At 36.4% G+C, this 17,403-nt stretch overlaps 1 protein-coding gene across 10 annotated transcripts in view; it reads right to left on the reverse strand.

Annotated features, from left to right (window-relative positions):
• The window catches only part of LOC309653649 (V-type proton ATPase subunit B-like), a 248,640-nt gene that overhangs the window by 65,806 nt on the left and 165,431 nt on the right, over positions 1–17,403 (reverse strand). Inside the window, exon 3 of one of the 10 annotated variants that reach the window (XR_014259324.1) lies at positions 15,441–15,459. The exons of the other annotated variants lie outside the window; for them this stretch is intronic. The gene's annotated coding sequence lies outside the window, so the exon portion shown is untranslated. Of the gene's footprint in view, positions 1–15,440; positions 15,460–17,403 lie in introns of those variants that run through there. 10 annotated transcript variants of the gene reach the window in all.

Consider the following 17,403-nt stretch of genomic DNA (forward strand, 5'->3'; position numbering starts at 1 on the left):
ATAAATAAATTAAAAAAAAAAATACTACCTAAGGAGACAAAAGACCTGTACGCAGAAAACTATAAGACACCGATGAAAGAAATTAAAGATGATACAAACAGATGGAGAGATATACCATGTTCTTGCATTGGAAGAATCAACATTGTGAAAATGACTCTACTACCCCAAGCAATCTACAGGTTCAATGCAGTCCCTATTAAACAACCAATGGCATTTTTCACAGAACTAGAACAAAAAATTCCACAATTTCTATGGAAACAGAAAAGACCCCAAAGAGCTAAAACAATCTTCAGAAAGAAAAACGGAGCTGGAGGAATCAGGCTCCCAGACTTCAGACTATACTACAAAGCTACAGTAATCAAGACAGTATGCAACTGGCACAGAAACAGAAATAAAGATCAATGGAACAGGATAGAAAGCCCAGAGATAAACCCAAGCACATATGGTCACCTTATCTTTGATAAAGGAGGCAAGATTATACAATGGAGAAAAGACAGCCTCTTTAATAAGTGTTGCTGGGAAAACTGGACAGCTAGATGTAAAAGAATGAAATTGGAACACTTCCTAACACCATACACAAAAATAAACTCAAGATGGATTAAAGACCTAAATGTAAGGCCAGACACCATCAAACGCTTAGAGGAAAACACAGGCAGAACACTCTATGACATAAATCACAGCAAAAGAAATGGAAATGAAAACAAAAATAAACAAATGAGACCTAATGAAACTTAAAAGCTTTTGCACAGCAAAGGAAAGCATAAACAAGATGAAAAGGCAACCCTCAGAATGGGACAAGATATTTGCAAATGAAGCAACTGACAAAGGATTAATCTCCAAAATATACAAGCAGCTCATGCAGCTCAATATCAAAAAAAACAAACAACCCAATATAAAAATGGGGTGAAGACCTAAGTAGACATTTCTCCAAAGAAGATATACAGATTGGCAACAAACACGTGAAAAGATGCTCAACATCACTAATCATTAGAGAAATGCAAATCAAAACTACAGTGAGGTATCACCTCACACAGGTTAGAATGGCCATCATCAAAATATCTACAAACAATAAATGATGGAGAGGGTGTGGAGAAAAGGGAACCCTTTTGCACTGTTGGTGGGAATGTAAATTGGTACAGCCACTATGGAGAACAGTATGGACGTTTCTTTAAAAACTAAAAATAGGGGCTTCCCTGGTGGCGCAGTGGTCGAGAATCTGCCTGCCAATGCAGGGGACACGGGTTCGAGCCCTGGTCTGGGAAGATTCCACATGCCGTGGAGCAACTAGGCCCGTGAGCCACAACTACTGAGCCTGCGCGTCTGGAGCCTGTGCTCCGCAACAAGAGAGGCCGCGATAGTAAGAGGCCCGTGCATCGCGATGAAGAGTGGCCCCTGCTTGCCTCAATTAGAGAAAGCCCTTGAACAGAAACGAAGACCCAACACAGCCAAAAAATAAATAAATAAATAATAAAATTTTTAAAAAATTAAAAAAAATTTTACCCTTATATCCTTTAAAAAAAAAAAACTAAAAATAGAACTATCATATGATCCAGCAATCCCACTACTGGGCATATACCGTGTGAAAACCATAATTCAAAAAGAGTCATGTACCACAATGTTCACTGCAGCACTATTTACAATAGCCAGGACATGGAAGCAACCTAAGTGTCCATCGACAGATGAATGGATAAAGAAGATGTGACACATATACACAATGGAATATTGCTCAGCCATAAAAAGAAACGAAATTGAGTTATAGTGAGGTGGATGGGCCTAGAGTCTGTCATACAGAGTGGAGTAAGTCAGAAAAAGGAAAACAAATACTGTATGGTAACACATATATATGGAATCTAAGAAAAAAAAAAAAGGTTCTGATAAACCTAGGGGCAGGACTGGAATAAAGACACAGACATAGAAAATGGACTTGAGGACACGGGGAGGGGGAAGGGTAAGCTGGGACAAAGTTAGAGAGTAGCATTGACATATATACACTACCAAATGTAAAATAGATAACTAGTGGGAAGGAGCTGCATGGCACAGGGAGGTCAGCTTCGTTCTTTGCGACAACCTAGAGTGGTGGGATAAGGAGGGTGGGAGGGAGTCATAAGAGGGAGGGGACATGGGGATATGCGTATGCATATAGCTGATTCACTTTGTTATACAGCAGAAATTAACACAACACTGTAAAGCAATTATACTCCAATAAAAAGTTTAAAAAAAAAAGAATGGATATGCTATATTTGGAATTATGTCTTCCTGATGAATTGATCCTTTTTTGTTTAATAAGGTTTTTTAAAAATAAATTTATTATTATTATTTTTTTTAATTTTTGGCTGTGTTGGGTCTTCGTTGATGTGTGTGGGCCTTCTCTAGTTGTGGTGAGTGGGGGCTACTCTTTGTTGTGGGGAACAGGCTTCTCATTGTGGTGGCTTCTCTTATTGCGGAGCACTGGCTCTAGGCACGTGGGCTTCAGTTGTTTTGGCACACAGGCTCAGTAGTTGTGGCTCGTGGGCTCTAGAGTGCAGGCTCAGTAATTGCAGCACACAGGCATAGTTGCTGCACGGCATGTGGGATCTTCCCAGACCAGGGCTCGATCCCATGTCCCCTGCACTGGCAGGTGGATTCTTAACCACTGCTCCACCAGGGAATTCCCTGTATTGATCCTTTTTTCATTTGAATTATATCTGTTTTTTTTTTATAATACTCCTTAACTGGAGATTACATTTTCTAATAAACCACTATAATTTTCTAAGGAAAAAAAAAAAGAATGGATATGCTAGGGGTTTTAAACACTGGCTATGCATTTAATTCAACTGGGGAGTTTATAAAATAATTTCCAGGCCTCAGCTCAAAATCACAGACCTTGAAATAGGGAAAAGACTGAAGGCTTATGTTATATGAAAAATTTAATGCAGTTATTCAGCCAAAGAGACGATTTTCAAAAGTGAACACAGAGGCCAAGGGTTCAACTTCTAAGAATGGTGAAGTAACAGGTAATTTTAAACAATAAACACACTGAAAATGACTAAAAAATGATACAGAATTTTTTTTTCAGAATATTTTAAAATCTGTTGTGAAGGAGAAGAATGTTCTAGAGGTATATTCCAAGAGCCTAACTTATTTTTTTTACCTATAGAAAAAAAAGAATTTACCAATTCTATAAATGGCAGCAAAAAAATCTGAGGAGAAACCTGAGGAACTGATATATTAATGGAACTAAGATATAAAAACTGATGTTAAAATCCTCACAAAGGAGAAGACCCTTGTAAACCATGGAATGGCTATACACCATGGGTTAGGATAAGTGGAAAACAACCCAGGTTACACAGAGATTAAAACCCAGCTTTTAATCATCTCAATCTCTTATTGGACTAAGAAGATTGGAGGTTACTAGTGCCTGAGTATCCTTCCAGAATCAACTATAAATCCAAATTCCCTATTCAACTTTCCAAAAACAATTTCTAGTATTCAAACAAAAATAACCAGATATATGAAAAGACAATATCCAAATAACCCAAAACAAACAAAAAGACCTTTGAAACAAAATCAGAGATACAGATAATGAAATAACTATGCATGTATATAAAGTAAATGTCCTTAATATTATTTGAATAATTAAAATGTAAGATTGTAATATTCCATTGTATATATGTACCACATCTTCTTTTACCCATTCCTCTATGGACATTTAGGTTGATTCCATGTCTTGGCTATTGTAAACAGTGCTTCAGTGAACATTTGGGTGCACATATCCTTTTGGACCGTATTTTTCTCTGGATATATATACAATGGAATATTACTCAGTCATTAAAAAGAATGAAATAATGTCATTTGCAGCAACGTGGAAGGACCTAGAGATTGTCATATTGAGTGAAGTAAGTCAGATAGAGAAAGAGAAATATCGTATGATATCCCTTATATGCGGAATCTAAAAAGAAACGATACAGATGAACTTACTTACAAAACAGAAACAGACTCACTAACTTAGAGAATGAACTTATGGTTACCAGGGTGGAAGGGTGGGGGAAAGGGATAATTAGGTAGTTTGGGATTGACATGTACACACTGCTATATTTAAAACAGATAACCAACAGGGACATACTGTATAGCACAGGGAACTCTGCTCAATGTTATGTGGCAGCCTGGATGGGAGGGGGGTTTGGAGGAGAATGGATACATGTATATGTATGGCTGAGTCGCTTTGCTGTGCATCTGAAACTATCACAACATTGTTAATTGGCTATATTCCTATATAAAATTAAAAGTATAAAAAAATCAATAAAATAAAATTTACATGAAAAAGTAAAAAAAAAAGTAAGATTGTAATCTAGGGCAGAGAATCCAGCAGAATTCCCAGGCTTGAAAAATATAACTTAAATTACAAACTCATTAAATGAGTTTCACTTCAGATTAGATACTGCCAAAGAGAGAATGAAGTGTTCTAGAACAGTGCCTCTCAAAGTTTGGGCAAATCACAGCAACATAAGCATCAGCAAAGAGCTAAAAAGAAGTGCACATTTTAAGGCCCCACCCCAGAAGTACTAATTGAGAATTATGAAGGTGGACCCAGGAATAAACTTTATCAAGATCTGGTGATGAAGAATTCTGGGAAGGCTTGGATGGGAAATTGTGCTTAACTTCAGCCAATTTCAGCTCTTAGCATAGTAGCAATTATCCATCCCCCACACCCAGCCACATGGCAGGCAACTGTGCACATCTCCTGAAGCAGCTTGTACACAGCTTGTGGGATTCAGGGTGGGAAAAAAGGATCCTATGCTCCAAATATTAGGGACCTGTGCTCTGATTTCTGATTGCTGCTTCTGATCACAGAGGTGCAGTCAAAGAAGTCAGTGGCCATTTTTGTTGTACCTACCCTAACTGTTACAAACCCCTCCCCCTCCAACTAAAGTAACTTCCATGGGATATAAAGGGCCAGTACCTTTTCTTTTCCCCTCTTCATTTTTCTACTTTTCCCCTTTTAGGAGTCAGACATTAAGACACTCAAAAACAACTTCAAATATGGGGAAAACTAGAAATGCCCAGGAAAAGTTGCAGACTAAGAAAAGACCTGAGAAGAACTAAAGTTTACACCTCAGGCTGATCCTTGCCACAGAGACAGTCTACAACAATAAAATAAACAAACAAGACAATAACAAAAAAAGCAAACCATGGGGGAGGGAGAGAATCTGATATTCTGAGTTACCACCTCATTAGATTCAAATAGCCAGTATTCAATAAAAAATCAAAGAGCATACAAAGAGACAGGAAAGTATGGCTAATTCAAAGGAAAAAATACGTTAACAGAAACTGTCCCTGAAAATGACCTGATGGCAGACCTACTAGACTAAGACTTTTAAAAAACTGTCTTAAAGATGTTCAAAGAACTAAAGGAAGACATGGGGAAAGTCAAGAAAATAATGTGTTAACAAAATGGAAACATAAATATAGAGAAATGAAACCTAAAAAGAGACCAAACACTAAATTCTGGAGCTGAAAAGTACAATAAATTAGATGAAAAATTCACTAGAGGGATTCAAAGGCAGATTTGAGTAGGCAGAAGAAAAAATCAGTGAACTTGAATATAAGACAATGGAAATTATTGAGGTTGAGGAACAGAAAGAAAAAAGATTTTAAAAAGCAAACAGACCCTAGGAATACCCTAGGAGACCCTAAGAGAACCCTAAGAGAACTATGGGACACCAACAGAAAGACCAACATACACATCATGCAAGCCCCAGAAGGAGAAGAGAGAAAAAGGGGCAGAGAGAATATGTGAAGAAATAGTGGCTGAAAACTTCCTAATTTGATGAAAGTCATGAATGTAAACAGTCAAGAAATTCAATGAACTCCAAGAGACCCACAATGAAATAAAATAAGACCCCCATCGAGACACATTATAATCAAATATTTGGAAGACAAACACAAAGAGCAAATCACGAGGGGAGCAAGAGAGAAGTGAATACTAGGCATCACATACTAGGGATCCTCAACAAGATTAGTGGCAAATTTCTCATCAGAAATTTTGGAGTCCAGAAGACAGTGGGCTTGTATTTAAAGTGCTAAAAGAAAAAAAAAAAAACCTGTCAATTCAGAATCCTAAATTCAGGCAGAATCCAATTTAGGCAGAACTGTCTTTGAAAAGTGAGGGATAAATCAAGATTTTCCCAGATAAACAAAAGCTGTGTGAGTCTGTGACCATTAGATCTGCCTGAAAAAAATGCTCAAGGGAGTCTGCAAGGTGAAACAAAAGGACATTGGACAATAATTTGAAGCCATATACAGAAATAAAGATATCTATAAAGGTAAATACAGGGGCAATTATAAGAGCCAGTAGTATACTTTTTAAAAATTTCTTGGCTGTGTCACGCAGTATGCAGAATCTTAGTTCCCTGACCAGGGTTTGAACCTATGGCCCCTGCAGTGGAAGCATAAAGTATTAACCACTGGACTGCCAGGGAGGTCCCAAGAGCCAGTACTTTTTTAACAATGGTCTATAACTGTATTTTTTGTTTGCTAAAAAAAAACAAAAAACAAAAATTAATATGTTTAAAAAAAATTAACATAAAAGCTATTATTACTGTACCTTATTTTCTATATAACTCAGGAGACTAATGCATTTAAATCATTTGTTTGGGGGCACACAATGTATAAAGATGTAATTTTGTGATATCTACAACCAAAAGGGATGGGAATGGAGTTGTAAAGGAGCAGAGTTTTTATATGTTATTGAAGTTCAGCTGCTATAAATTCAAATTTGCATGTTATAACTTTATGATTAAATGTAATCCCCATGGCAACCACAAAGAAAATACCTACAGATTATAAACAAAAGAAAATTTACAAGGAATTTAAACATCTCACTGTGAGAAAACCCAACTAAACGCAAAAGAAGTCAGGAATGTAGTCAATGAGGAATGAAAAAGCTGTAGGGCATATAGAAAACATTAGTACAATTACAGAAGTAAGTCCCTGCTTACCAGTAATTACTTTAAAGGTAAATGGATTAAATTCTCCAACCAAAAGATAGAGATTGGCAGAAGAGATAAAAATACATTACCCACCTATATGCTGTCTACAAGACTCACCTGAGATCCAAAAACACAAACAGTTTGAAAATGAAAGGATGGAAAATGATATTCCATGCAAACAGTAACTAAAAGAATGCAGGAGTGGCTATACTTATATCAAACTAAATATACTTTAATCAAAAAAGTTTACAAGAAATAATGAAGGCTACTATATATTAATAAAGGCCCAATGCAGCAAGATGTAACAATTATAAACAATTATGCACCTAATGACAGACCATTGAAATACATGAAGCTAAAACTGACTGAATAGAAGGGAGAAATAGACAATTCTGTAGTAATAGTTGGCGATATTAATCCTGCTCTTAAATAAAGGATAGAACAGCCAGACAGAAGACAAGTAAGGAAATAGAGAACTTAACACAATAAACCATTTATATCTAATAGACATATACAGAACACTCCTTCCAACAACAACTGCACACACGTTTTTTTCAAGTGCACATAGGACATATGCCAGGGTAGACCATATGACAGGCAACAAATCAATTCTCAAGATTTTAAAAAGATAAGTATCATACAAAATATCTTCTCTGACCACAATGGAATGAAGTTAGAAATCAATAACATAAAGAACACTGGAAAATTCACAAAACTGTGGACATTAAATAATACACTTTTAAGTAATCAGTGAATCAAAGAAGAAATCACAAGGAAATCAGAAAATACTTAGAGATAAATGAAAAGAAAACAAAACATACCAAAACCTATGGATGCAGCAAAAGTCGTGGTAAGAGGGAAATTTGTTAAATTAAAAAAGAAATTTCTTGAATCAACAATCTAACTTTACAACTTTAAGGAACTACAAAAAGAATGAACTAAATCCAAACCTAGCAGAAGGAAGGAAATACTAAAGATTAGAGCATAGGTAAATGAAATAGAGAATAGAAAAATGGAGATAATCAATGAAACCAAAAGTTGATTCTTTGCAAAAGGTCAACAAAATTGACAAATCTTTAGCTAGATGGACTGAAAAATAGAAGACTCAGATTGCTAAAATCAAAAGCGAAAGTGGGGACAATACTCCTAAACCTACAGAAATAAAAAGGATTACAAGAGAGAACTATGAACAATTTTATGTGAACCAATTGGATAACACACATAAAATGGAAAAATCCCTAGAAAAACAAAACCTACCAAGACTACATCACACACAAAAAGAACAATCTGAAAAGGATCAGCCATGATGGTAGAGTATAAAGACTCTGAGTTCACCCACTCTCATAGGCACACCAAAATTTAAATTATTTACAGAACACCTATCAAAAAGACCAGAACCTACCAGAAAAGAGCTTCTACAAAGAAAGATATGAAGAAGGAACCACAACTAGGTGGTAGAAGGGGTTAAGTGGTGGTATAGTCAAGACCCATACCCAAGGGTGGGTGACCCACAAACTGGAGAATAATTATAATTGAAGAGGTTATCTCCAAGGAGTGAGGGGTCTGAGCCCCACATCAGACTCCTCAACCTGGGGGTCCCAGAACATTTGGCTTTGAAGGCCAGTAGGGCTTAACTTTGGGAGACCCAGAGGGCTGTGGGAAATAGAGACTCCATTATTAAAGGGCACACACAAAATCACATGCTACAAGATCCAAGGCAGAAGCAGTAATTTGAAAGGAGCCTGGGTCAGACCTACCTGCTGATCTTGGAGAGTCTCCTAGAGAGGCAGGAGGCAAGTGGAGCTCACCCTGGGAATACAAACATTGACAGAAACTACTTTTGAGAGCTCATTCTACTACATGGACACCAGTACTGATAAGCACCATTATGGAATACTCCCTCTAGCTTATTAGCCTCAAGAACCAACCTCCAATTCCACCCCCTGCCCATCCAACAGCCTGTAGGCACCAGCACTGGGATGCCTCAGGCAAAGTATTAACTGCGCAGGACACAGCCCCACCCACCAGCAGACAGGCTGCCTTAAGAACCCCATAGCCCATAGCTAACCCTGGACATGGACCTGCCCTCCAGATGGCCCAGAGCCTGGTTTCCCACACAAGTGCACAGACACTAAACCTAGGACCCCCAATGCCCTGCAGTCAGAGACACTGGGACCGAGCTGTGTGCACCAGAATGCAGGCACCAGCCAGAGAATCCCCAGCCCTGGCCGTCAGCAAGCTTGCTTTAGCTTTGGGACCAACCTCACCCACCAGCAGGTGGACACTGACCCCACGGCAACTGTACTCCTGCAGCCTATGGACCCAGCTCACATACCAGCAAGGCTGCACCAGCTCTCAGACCGGGTGGGCCCCAGCTGCATCCAGCTTCCAGCCACCACAAGCTTCAGGACACCCCAAACCCTGAAATCAGCTGTGTCAGAACCAGCTCAACCCACCAGCAGTCCAACACCAGCTCTGGGAACCCTGGGCCCTGCAGCCAAACTCCATGTCCCAGCATTAACCCTAGGGCCTGGCTTCACCCATCAGAGGGTAAGCACAGGCTCAGGATCACCTGGACACTGACTCCACCCGCCAGGAAGCCAGCACTAGCCCTGGAATCCCCCAGGGTTCAGCAACTAGCTGCCTCATGACCTGGCCCTGCCAACCAGAAGCTGGCAGCTTCCACACAAGGTAGGGCTTGGCAACCAACCATACCGGGGGCCAGCCAAGCCTACTAGACTGCCCATTAGTAGTCAGCCCAACACAACAGAAGGACCAATGCAGCCCACATAGGCAGCGGCCCTAGAGCATATAGCTTTGGTGACCAGAGGGGAGCACACCGCTGGGATGCATAGGATGTCTCCTACAAAAGGCCACTTCTCCAAAGTTGGGAAATGTAACCAACTTAACAGATAAACAGAAATAAAAACAGGAAGTTAGGCAAAATGAGGTGACAGAGGAACATATTCCAAATGAAGGCACAAGATTAAAAACCCAGAAGAAAAACCAAGTGGAGATAAGTAATCTACCCAAGAAAGAGTTCAAGGTAACAATCGTAAAGATGATCAAAGAAGAGAAGAGAAAAACGGATGAACAGAGTGAGAAGAAATAGACATTTTTAACAAAGAGTTAGAAAACATAAAGAACAATCAAAGAGAGATGAAGAATACAGTAACCAAAATGAAAAATACACTAGAAGGAATCATCAGTAGAATAAATGATACAGAGGAATGGATCAGTGAGCTGGAAGACAGAGTAGTGGAAATCACTGATGCTGAACAGAGAAACGAAAAAGGAGCAAAAAAAAATTAGATGGTCTAAGAGACCTCTAGAACAACATCAAATGTACCAGCATTCACATTATAGAGGTCCCAGATGGAGAAGAGGGAAAGGGGCAGAGAATGTATTTGAAGACATAACTGCAGAAAACTTCTCTAACCTGGGAAAGGAAACAGACATTCAAGTCCAGGAATCAGAGTCCCAAACAGGATCAACCCAAAGAGGACCACACCAAGACAAATTGTAACTAAAATGGCAAAAAAATAAAGATAAAGAGAGAATATTAAAAGCAGCAAGGGAAAAGCAACGAGTTACATACAAGGAAACATTCATAAAGCTATCAGCTGACTTCAGCAGAAACTCTGCAGACCTCAAGGGGAATGACATGATATATTTAAAGTGATGAAGGGAAAAACCTACAACCAAGAATACTCTACCCAGCAAGACTCTCATTCAGATTTGATGGAGAGATTTAAAAAGTTTTACAGACAAGCAAAACCTAAGAGTTCAGCGCCACTAAACCAGCTTTACAAGAAATGTTTAAAGGATTTCTCTAAACAAAAAAGAAAAGGTGACACTAGAAACATGAAATTATGAAAGGCTAGACCAACAATAAGAACTTAAGGGATACACAAAAAATTAGATGTAAAATATGATGTCAAAAACAGTTATCGTGAGAAGAGGGTAAAAATGCAGAGTAATTTAAAAGTGTTTGAAATTAAGAGATCAACAAATTTTAAAAATCATTTATACATATAGAGTTCTATATACAAAACTTGTGGTAACCATAAAACAAAAATCTATAATTGACACATGCCCAGAAAAAGGAAAGGAATCAAAATAGAACACTAAAGACAGTCATCAGATAACATGAGCAGAGAGAAAATAAGAAAAAAAAACAAAAAAGAACCACAAAACAACCCAAAACAATTAACAAAATGGCCATAAGTGCATACATATCAATAATTACTTTAAACATAAATGGACTAAATGCTTTAATCAAAATATATAGAGTAACTGAATGGATATAAAAACAATACCCACGTACATGCTACCTACAAGAAACTCACTTCAGATTTAAAGACACACAGACTGAAAATGAAAGGATGTAAAAAAGTATTCCAGGCCAATGGAAACCTAAAGAAAGATGGGGTAGCAATACTTATATCAGACAAAATAGACTTTAAATCAAAGATTGTTACAAGAAACAAAAAAGGACATTTCATAACGATCAAGGGAGCAATCCAAAAAGAATAACAATTGTAAATATATATGCACCCAATATGAGACAATCTAATTAACTAAAGCAAGTATTAACAGATATAAAAGGAGAAATTGACAGTAACACAATAATATTAGGGGACATTAACACCTCACTTACATCAACAGATCATCCAGACAGAAAATCAGTATGAAAATCCAGGCCTCCAGGACTTATATGACACATTAGACTAGATAGACTTAATGGATATATACAGACCATTCCAACCCAAAGCATCAGGATACACATACTTTTCAAGTGCACATGGAACATTCTTCAGGGTAGATCACATGCTGGACCACAAAACAAGTCTTGGTACATTTAAGAAAATTGAAATCATATCAAGCGTCTTTTCACACCATAAGGCTATGGCACTAAAAATCAACTATAAGAAAAAAACCGCAAAAAACGCAAACATGTGATATGCTACTAAACAACCAATGGATCACTGAACAAATCAAAGAAGAAAGTTTTAAAAACACCTGGAGACAAATGAAAACAAAAACACAACGATCCAAAATCAATGGGACACAGCAAAAGCACTTCTAAGAGGGAAGTTTAGAATGACACAAGCTTACCTTGGAAAACAAGAAAAATCTCAGATAAACAACCTAACCTTACACCTAAAGGAACCAGGACAAGAAGAACAAACAAAACCCAAATGTAGTAGAAGATCAAGGCAGAAATAAGTAGTATAGAAACTAATAAAACAGAAAATGAAACTGAAAATGAAACAAAACAGAAAACTAATAAAATGAAACTAATAAAACAGAAAATGAAACAATGAAACTAAGAACTGGTTCTTTGAAAACATAAACAAAATTAATAAACCTTTACTCAAACTCATCAAGAAAAAGAGAGGGCACAAATCAATAAAATTAGAAATGAAAAAGAAGTTATAACCAACACCACAGAAATAAAAAGAATCTTAAGCAATTACTACAAATATGTATTTGTCCAACAAAATGGACAACCTAGAAGAAACAAATTCCTAGAAATGTGTAATCTCCCAGAAAACATAAACAGACCAATTACCAGTAATGAAATTGAATCAGTAATTTTAAAACTCCCACAAACAAAAGTCCAGGAACAGATGGCTCACAGGCGAATTCTACCAAACATTTAGAGAAGAGTTAACACTTATTTTTCTCAAACTATTCCAAAACCTGAGGAGGAAGAAAGGCTTCCAAACTCATGCTATGAAGCCAACATCACCCTGATAACAAAACCAGAGAAAGATATCACAAAAAAAGAAAATTACAGACCAATATCACTGATGAACATAGATGCAAAAATCCTTAATAAAATTTTAGCAAACCAAATTCAATGATACATTAAAAGGATAATACACCATGGCCAAGTGGAATTTATCCCAGGGATACAAGGATGGTTCAATATCTGATAATAAATCAATATGATGCACCATATTAACAAATTGAATAGTAAAAAACATATGGTTATCTCAGTTAATGCAGAAAAAGCTTTTGACAAAATTCAGCATCCATTTATGATTAAAACTTCAGAAAGTGAACTTACAGGGAACACACCTCAACATAATACAGGCCATATATGACAAACCCACAGCTAATGTCATACTCAATGGTGAAAACCTGGAAGCTTTTCCTCTAAGATCAGGAACAAGACAAAAACGTCCACTCTTGCCACTTTTATTCAACATAGTATTAGAAGACCTAGCCACAGCAATCAGAAAAAAGAAAGAAAGAAAAGGAATCCAAATTGGAAAAGAAGAAGTAAACCTGTCACTGTTTGCAGATAACATGATAATATACATAGAAAATCCTAAAGGCATCATGAAAAAACTACTAGAGCTCATCAATGAATTCAGTAAAGTTGCAGAATACAAAAATAATATACAGAAATCTGTTGATATCTGTTGATATCAGAAAGGGAAATTAAGGAAACAATCCCATTTACAATCACATCAAAAACAAAAAAGTACCTAGAAATAAAACTACCTAAGTATGTAAAAGACCTGTGTGTGGAAAACTGTGAGATACTAATGAAAGAAATAGAAGATGATACAAACAAATGGAAAGATATATCATGTTCATGGATTGGAAAAATTAATATTGTGACAATGACCATACTATCCAAGGCAATCTACAGATTCAATGCAATCCCTATCAAAGTAACAATGAAATTTTTCACAAAACTAGAACAAATAATTTAAAAATTTGTATGAAAATGCAACAGACCTCTAAATAGCCAAAACAATCTTGAGAAAGAAGAACACAGCTGGAGTTATCACACTCCCTGACTTCTGAATATGCTATAAAGCTACAGTAATCAAAAGAGCATGGTACTGGCACAAAAACAGTCACAGAGATCAATGGAACAGAATAGGAAGCCCAGAAATAAATCCACATACTTGTGGTCAATTAATCAATGATAGAGGAGGCAAGAATATTTAATGGAGAAGAGACAGTCTCTTCAATAAGTGGTGCTTGTAAAACTGGACATCTACATATAAAAGAATGAAATCAGAACTTTTTCTCACACCATATACAATAAATTCAAAACAAATTAAATAATTAAACATAAGACTACAGACCATAAAACTCCTAGAAGAAAACATAGGCAGAACACTCTTTGACATAAATAGTAGCAATAATTTTTTGCATATGTCTCCTAAGGCAATGGAAATAAAAGCAAAAATAAACAAATAGGACCTAATTAAACTTAAAAGCATTTGCACAGCAAAGAAAATCATCTACAAAACAAAATGACAAAAAAACACAAAAATATAACATACTGAATGGGAGAAAATATTTGCAAATGATATGACTGATAAGCAGTTAATATCCATAATATATAAACAGCTTGTACAATACTAAAAAAACAAATAATCTGATTAAAAAATGGGCCAAAGACCTCAATAGACATTTTTCCAAAGAAGAAATACACATGGCCAATAGGTACATGAAAAGATACTCAAAATCACTAACCTTTAGAGAAATGTAATCAAAACCAGAATGACTTCCAATACTATGTTAAATAAAAGTGGTGAGAGTGGGTGGTTTTGTCTTGTTCCTGATCTTAGAGGAAATGTCTTCAGCTTTTCACCATTGAGTATGACGTTAGCTGTGGGTTTGTCATATATGGCCTTTATTATGTTGAGGTATGTTCCCTCTAAGTTCACTTTCTGGAGAGTTTTTATCATAAATGGATGTTGAATTTTGTCAAAAGCTTTTTCTGCATTAATTGAGAGGACCATATGTTTTTTAATCTTCAATTTGTTAATATGGTGTATCACATTGATTGATTTGTGGATATTGAAAAATCCTTGCATCCCTGGAGTAAATCCCACTTGATCATGGTGTGTGAACCCTTTAATGTATTGTTGGATTCAGTTTGCTAATATTTTATTAAGGATTTTTGCATCTATGTTCATCAGTGATATTCGCCTGTAATTTTCTTGTGATATCTTAGTCTGGTTTTGGCATCAGCGTGATGGTGGCCTCATAAAATGAGTTAGGAAGTCTTCTTTCCTCTGCAGGTTTTGGAATAGTTTGAGAAGGATGAGTGTTAAGTCTTCTCTAAATGTTTGGTAGAATCACCTGTGAAGCAATCTGTTCCTGGACTTTTGTTTGTTGGGAGTTTTAAAATTACTGATTCGATTTCACTACTGGTAATTTCTTCCTGGTTCAGTCTTGGGAGACTGTACATTTCTAAGAATTTGCATATTTCTTCTAGATTGTCCATTTTAATGTCCACTTTAATAGTTGTTTGCAGTAGTTTCTTATGATCTTTTGTATTTCTCTGGCATCGGTTGTAACTTCTCCTTTTTCTTTTCTGATTTTATTGATTTGGGCCCTCTTCCTTTTTTGTTGATGAGTCTGGCTAAAGTTTTATCAACGTTGTTTACCTCTTCAAAGACCAGCTTTTAGCTTCATTGATGTTTTCTATATCACCTCACACCTGTCAGAATGGCTATCAGCAAAAAAAACACAAGTAACAAATGTTGGCGAGGATGTGGAATATAGGGAACCCTTGTACACTGTTGGTAGGAATGTAAATTGGTGCAGCCACTGTGGAAAACAGTATGGCAGTTCCTCAAAAAATAAAAAATAGAGCTACCATATGATCCAGCAATTCCACTCCTGGGTATATATCCCAAGAAAAGGGAAACACTAATTTTAAAAGATAACATGCACCTCTATATTCATAGCTGCATTATTTACAATAGCCAAGATGCAGAAGCAACCTAAGTGTCCATCAACAGATGAATGGATAAAGAAAATATGGCATATGTATACAATGTAATATTACTCACCCATAGAAAAGAATGAAATCTTGCCATTTGCAACAACATGGATAGAGCTGGAGTGTATTATGAAGTAAGTGAAGTAAGTCAGACAGAGAAAAACAAATACTGTGTGTTATCACTGTTACATGGAATCTAAACATAAAACAAATGAATGAAAATAACAAAACAGAAATATATGCACAGATACAGAGAAGAAACTAGTGAAGAAACTAGTGATTACCTAATCACTAAGAAACTAGTGATTACCTACCTAGAGAGAAGAGGGGAGGGGATAGATTAAGGTAGGGGATTAAGAGATACAAACTAATATGTATAAAATAAATAAGCTACAAGAATATTGTACAGCACAGGTAATATAGCCAATATTTTAAAATAACTATAAATGGAGTATAATCTGTAAATATGTTTAATAACTATGTTGTACACTTAAAACCAGTATGATATTGTAAATCAACTATATCGCAACAAAAAAAAACGAAAAAAAAAACGGGGGGGGGGATTCCCTGGCGGTCTAGTGGTTAGGATTTGGTGCTTTCACTGCCATGGCCTAGGTTCAGTCCCTGGTCAGGGAACTGAGATCCTGCAAGGCATGCAGCACAGCCAAAAACAAACAAACAAAAAGGTGTCTAGAGGTAAATTCATACACCTCTCCCCCCAAAAAGATACAGACAATCAGAACTGTAAGTAGTAAGGAGACTGAATCAATAATCAAAAATCTTCCAAAAAAGAAAAGCCCTGGACCTGATGGCTTCACTGGCAAATTATACCAAACATTTAAAGAAGAACACTAATCCTTCTCAAACTTTTCCAAATAATTGAAGAGGAGGAAACACATCCTAATTCATTCTGTGAGGCCAAAATAACCCTGATACTAAAGCAAGACAAACACTATAAGAAAACTACAGATCAATATCCTTTACAAACATTGGTGCAAAAATCCTCAAGAAAATACTAGTGAACAGAATTTAGCATATATTGGTAGAACTTTACCCCATGACCAATTGGGATTTATTCCTGGAATTCAAGGATGCTTCAACAAACAAAAATCAACCAATATGCCACATCAACAAAATGAAAGAAAAAACACATGAACATCTGAATGATGCAGAAAAGTCATTTAGCAAAATTCAACAGCCTTTCATGATTAAAACCCTCAACAAAATAGGAATAGAAAGAAAGTACCTCCACATAATAAAAGCTATACATGAAAAACCCACAGCCATCATAATTCTTAATGGTGAAAAACTGAAAGCGTTTCCTCTAAGATCAGGAACAAGGCCAGGATGCCCACTTTCACCACGTCTATTCAACATAGTACTGGAAGTTTTAGCCAGAGCAATTAGGCAAGAAAAAGAAATTAAAAGCTTCTAAATTGGAAAGGAAGAACTAAAATTATCTTTGTTTGCAATTAATATGATCTTATATCTAGAAAACCCTAAGATTCCACATCAAAAATGTTAGAATAAATGAATTCAGCAAAGTGGCAGGATATAAAGTCAACACACAAAAATCAGTTGCATTTCTATGCACAAGCAGTGAGCAATTTGAAAAAGAAAAAAAATTTTTAAACCCATTTACAATAGTATCAAGAAGAATAAAATACTTAA

The sequence above is a fragment of the Balaenoptera physalus genome (genome assembly GCF_965194825.1).
Source record: "Balaenoptera physalus genome assembly, contig: HAP1_SCAFFOLD_752, whole genome shotgun sequence".
NCBI classification, from domain to species: Eukaryota; Metazoa; Chordata; class Mammalia; order Artiodactyla; family Balaenopteridae; genus Balaenoptera; species Balaenoptera physalus.